This window comes from Lutra lutra, chromosome 17 (genome assembly GCF_902655055.1).
Source record: "Lutra lutra chromosome 17, mLutLut1.2, whole genome shotgun sequence".
In the NCBI taxonomy this organism is placed as follows: Eukaryota; Metazoa; Chordata; class Mammalia; order Carnivora; family Mustelidae; genus Lutra; species Lutra lutra.
In genome coordinates this window covers 17,171,358-17,177,154 of record NC_062294.1, presented here as the reverse complement: position 1 = coordinate 17,177,154, position 5,797 = coordinate 17,171,358, and the positions used below count along the sequence as shown (strand labels likewise).

At 43.0% G+C, this 5,797-nt stretch overlaps 1 pseudogene; it reads right to left on the bottom strand.

Annotated features, from left to right (window-relative positions):
* Positions 1 to 252: 252 nt before the first annotated feature.
* LOC125089571 (peroxiredoxin-1-like) lies at positions 253 to 3,073 on the bottom strand (annotated as a pseudogene).
* Between the last annotated feature and the right edge of the window lie 2,724 nt (positions 3,074 to 5,797).

The window sequence follows — 5,797 nt, the reverse complement described above, 5'->3', positions numbered from 1 at the left end:
AAGTTTAATAGAAACAACGAAAGATCAAAAGTGGTGCCCCACTGCACCCATCAGGTGGCCTGGCCGACAGCACAGCTCAGGCCATGCTCCCCAGAGAGAGAAAGGTTGGCCTCCCCAGCCCCTGCAAGAAAGGCGTGTCCCGTCCCATACCGCATCTGCATGGAGTCTTGTGTTTTAAGCCTGACACTGGTACAAAAGAGATTTTGTTTTCATGGACATCCACTGCAGCCCAGCTCTAAAATGGCCCACTTCTCACTTCTGTTAAGAGAAATATTTTTTGCTCTTCTGGACATCAGGCTTGATGGTATCGCTGCCCGGCTTCCAGCCAGCTGGGCACACTTCCCCGTGGTTGTCAGTAACTTGGAAGGCTTGAACTAGTCTCAGAGTCTCATCCACAGAGTGGCCAACAGGAAGGTCATTTAGACTGAGCGGCCAAAGGATATCCTTCTCATCACTGATAGAGGGGTCCCTGAATGAGAGGCCTTCATAAGGTTTTAAGACTCCATCGTCCTAAAAAAGAAAGAGAAAAAGACTCCATGGTTCTGAGTGATGCTACACTTGGGGGTCTGATACCAAGGGAGGGTTCATGGGTCCCAGTCCTTGTTTCTTGGGTGTGTTGGTCCATATGGCAGGTGACACAAATGAGAATCCACAGAAGCACTCATTACTTGGTGAGGTTTTTAAATTCTTCTGCCCTGTCACTGAAAGTAATGACCTCCCTGGGGCACACAAAGGTAAAATCAAGAGGGTAAAACAAGAACACAATGTATTTGCCTTTTTAGTCAAGTAGTCTGATGTCTTTGAACTGGCCGTTTGGCATAACAGCTGTGGCTTTGAAGTTGGGGACAGGATGCCCAATTTTGGCATTCCCTGAAGATATTTTGCCATGGGCAGCTCTGAGACAGAACACAACAAGGACTGGTTAGGAAAGAGATGCCTTATTTATTTTAAGTCAACTCTGCAACGCACATGGTCCTCGAACTCACAACCCTGAGATCAAGAGTTGCATGCTCTACTGACTGAGCCAGCAGGTAGGCTCAGGGCAGGAAACATATTTTGTTTACTTTTGTGTCCATAGTGCTGAGCAGAGTACCTAGCACAGGGGAGCGCTTAATAAATGTTTGTTTTTTGCCCTAATGAGCTAATGGATCTGGTCAGCCATCATTTATGGTGCTAAAACCACAAGGTAAAAGGCTGATAGATAAGTTGCTAATGGGGGATCAGCTGACATTAACTGAATCTTACTATTGTAATAGAGCCAACCAGACAATTTCTCGTTTCCTGGTATGATGTTGTGGGAAGTTCTCAGAACCACACAGGAAATATTTTTGTCTAAAAAATTGAATCTGGGGTCCTCTGGGGGCTCAGTCAGTTAAGCATCTGCCTTTGGCTCAGGTCATGATTCCAGGGTTCGGGGATCCAGCCACGCATCGGGCTCCCTGTTCAGGGGAGAGCCTGCTTCTCCCTCTCCCTCTGCCTGCCACTCTGCCTGCTTGTGCTCTCTCTCTGTCTCTCTGTCAAGCAAATGAATGAAACCTTTAAAAACAATTAAAATAAAAAAATTGAATCCGAGGGGCGCCTGGGTGGCTCAGTGGGTTGGGCCGCCGCCTTCGGCTTAGGTCATGATCTCAGGGTCCTGGGATCCAGTCCCACATCGGGCTCTCAGCTCAGCGGGGAGCCTGCTTCCCTCTCCCTCTCTCTCTGCCTGCCTCTTTAACTACTTGTGATCTCTGTCAAATAAATGAATAAAACCTTTAAAAAAAAATTGAATCCGAATCAAATAAAGCCTCTAGATCTGAGGACCAGTATGTGTGACATATAGGATAGAGGGATGTGTTATATGACACTGTGAAGATGCATTCAACCAAATACAAAACATAAGACATCCTGGGGTACCTGGGTGTCTCAGTCAGTTAAGCATCTGCCTTCAGCTCAGGTCAAGACCCTGGGACCCTGGGATTGAGCCCTGCATCAGGCTCCCTGTTCAGCAGGGAGCCTGCTTCTCTTTATCCTTCTGCCTGCTGCTCCCCGTGCTTGTGCTTGCCTCTCTCTCTCTCTCTCTCTCAAATAAATAAGTAAAATCTTTTTTTTTTAAAGATTTTATTTATTTGGGGCACCTGGGGGGCTCAGGTGGTTAAGCGTCTGCCTTCAGCTCAGGTCATGATCCCAGGGTCTGGGGATCCAGCCCCACAGCCTGCTTCTCCCTCTCCCACTCCCCCTGCTTGTGTTCTCTCTTGCTGTGTCTCTCTCTGTCAAATAGATAAATCTTTAATTTTTAATCTTAAAAAAAAGATTTTTATCTTAAAAAAATAATAAATTTTAAAAAGGGGTAAGTGGATAGATTGCATACATACAGACACTAGAATATTATTCTAAAAAATTATGCTAAAAATTATGCTAAAAATGAGCTATCAAGCCACAAAAAGACATGGGGGAAATATTTATTAATATTAAATATTTATTAAAATTATTTTAAAATAATTTAAATAGTTAAAATAGTGAAATTTATTAAAAGTAAAATATTAAATATTTATTAATATTAATAGTATTTTTTATTGAATATTATTAATAAAAAAGCCAATATGAAAAGTCTATAGACCTTATCATTCCAACAGCTGGGGAGGGAGTATTTTTCTCTATCCTTCAAGGTTCTAGGTGTTTTGTTTTGTTTTTTAAGATATTATTTATTTATTTGACAGAGAGAGATCACAAGTAGACAGAGAGGCAGGCAGAGAGAGAGGAAGGGAAGCAGGCTTCCTGCTGAGCAGAGAGCCTGATGTGGGACTTAATCCCAGGACCCTGAGATCATGACCTGAGCCAAAGGCAGCAGCTTAACCCACTGAGCCACCCAGGCGCCCCTTTAGGTGGTTTAAGAATCAAATTGACATGAGTCTGATTAACAGAAGGAAAGGAGCAATTCCCTGGCTGGCTCAGTTGGAAGGGAGTGTGACTTTTGATTTTGCGGTTGTGAGTTCAAGCCCCATGTTTGGTGTGGAGATTGCTTAAAAAAAAAAATTTAAAGAACCTAAAAAAAAAATGCCAAGGGAAAAGCAAAGTTTAATTACATGTACATGGAGGCTCAGTCATAAAATAGAGACCCAAAGAAATGATCAAGGAATGCAGCTTTTATACATTTTTGAATTTTAATTCCAGTATAATTAACATGGAGTATTATATTAGTTTCAGCTGTGAAGTATAGTGATTCAACAGCTCTATGCTTTACTCAGTGCTCACCACTGTGTCTTCTTAATCCAATTTCACCTGTTTCACCCATTCCCCTACCACCTCCCCAAGGTAACCAATAGTTTGTTTTCTATATGTAAGAGTCTATTTTTTTTCTTTGTTTGTTTCTTAAATTCTACATATGAGTGAAATCATATGGTATTTGTTTTTCTCTGACTTATTCCATTTAGCATTGTACCCTCCAGATCCATCCACGTTATTGTAAATGAAAAGATTTCATTCTTTTTTTATGGCTGAGTAATATCCCATTGTGTGTGTGTGTGTGTGTGTTTGTGTCTGTGTATGTATACACAGACACACAGACACACACCCCCATCTTTCTTTTTTTTTTTTTTTAAGATTGATTTTGGGGCGCCTGGGTGGCTCAGTCAAGTGTCTGCCTTTGGCTCAGGGCATGATCTCAGGGTCCTGGGATCGAGCCCCACGTTGGGCTCCCCAGGCAGTCTGCTTCTTCCTCTCACTTTCCCTCAGTGCTCTCTCTCTCTATCAAATAAATAAATAAATCAATAAAATATTTTATTGATTTATTTATTTTAAGATTTTGTTTATTTATATGTCAATCCCAAGGCCCTGAGATCATGACCTGATCCAAAGGTAGACGCTTAACTGACTGAGTCACCCAGGCATCCCTCTTTTATTTTATTGTATTTATTTTAGAGAGAGTATGTGAGCAGTGGGGAGGGGCAGAGGGAGAAGGGGAGACAGAATCTTTTTTTTCTAATTTTTTTTATTTTTGTTTTTAATAAATTTATTTATTTTTTAAAAAAAATAAACAGATAACGTATTTTTATCCCCAGGGGTACAGGTCTGTGAATCGCCAGGTTTACACATTTCACAGCACTCACCATAGCACATATCCTCCCCAATGTCCATATCCCCATCACCCTCTCCCATCCCTCCTCCCCCAAGCAACCCTCGGTCTGTTTTTTGAGATTGAGTCTTTTATGGTTTGGGGAGACAGAATCTTAAGCAGGTTCCATGCTTACTTAGGCTGGACCCCAATTCAGGGCTTGGTCTCAGACCCTGAGATCAAGACGTGAGCCAAAAATCAAGGGTCAGCCACTTAACTGCCTGAGCCACCCAGGCACCCCAAGCGTTCATACATTTTAGGTTAAGACATATACACTGCGAGGAATTGACAGGATAAAGAAAACTTATGTTTGAGAGTGCCAATTAGTAGGGGGTTTTAAATAGAATTTGGGCTGGGGGTAGTAAATTAGTAAAACCGATCAGTTTTATTTATAAAAGCTTCCCTGGCCCTGAATTCTCTGCGTCCTCCCATAAGGATGTCTCTTTCCTGGTACAAGGAGGGAACATTTCACAAGGGAGATAGGGCACAAAGTGGGAGTCAGAGTGGGTTTTTTTTTTGCACTGCTCTTTCTTAAGTAATTCAGAATAATCAGTATGCCAAAATGGTGTATTTGGGGGCTGACTTGTGCCCCAGACATTCTAGAAAAGGCAAAATTACAAGACAGTAAAAAAGATCAGTGGTTGATGGGAGTTAGCGGGGAGGGAGGGATGAGTAGGCAAGGAAGGGCACAGAGGATTTTGTTTGTTTGTTTTGTTTTGAGCACAGAGGATTTTTAGAGCAGTGCAATGACTGTGTGCCATTATAATGGTTACATGTCATCATACATTTGTACAAACCCACAGAACTGTAACGTAGACTTCAGGTGATTATGAAGTGTCAGTGCAGGTTCACCAACTGTAACAAAGGTACCACTCTTGTGGGGGATGCTGGGGGAGCCTCTGTATGGGGGTGGGGCAAGGGGTATTGGGGAAATCTCTGTATCTTCCTCTCAAATCTGCTGTGAACATAAAACTGCTCTAAAAAAGTCTTTTTTTTTTTTTAATGCAGGGGTGAAAAGATGAGACAAGATTTGGTACAAGTACAAAGTTTACAAATGACAAAATTATAAAAATGGCGAAAATGGGGCACCTGGGTGGCTCAGTGGGTTAAGGCCTCTGCCTTTCGGCTCAGGTCATGATCCTGGGGTCCTGGGATCCAGCCCCGCAATGGGCTCTCTGCTTATCAGGGAGCCTGCTTCCTCCTCTCTCTCTCTGCCTGCCTCTCTGCCTACTTATGATCTCTGTCAAATAAACAAAATCTGTAAAAAAAAAAATAGCAAAAAACAGTTATTGAAGCTAGATGATAGCTATGTGGTGTTTCATTCTACCCTACATGGTACGCAGTGTACTGTTTTCTTTGTGTTTGAAAGAACAACGTTTTTTTGCAGACATGAAGGGCTGGCTGAGCTGCAGAGGCCAGGGCGGCACCTCTATCAGTTACCGTTATTTTTTTTTCAGTTACGGTTATTTTCACAGGAAGCTGAAGCTGGATATCCAGCTCCCTCCCCTATGTGCTGGCAGGCAGTCTGGGCCAGCAGAGGTTTCAGGAGCCCCCAGGAGCAGCTAGTACAGAGCCTCCTCTCCCCCACACCATTGGGATCTTGATCTGGCTGCAGATCCTGGCAATTTCAGTTTCCCTGGGATGCCTTTCCAGCCAGGTAGGGGTTAAGCTCTTCTCAGAGAGGCTTAGAGAGGCGGTACCCCT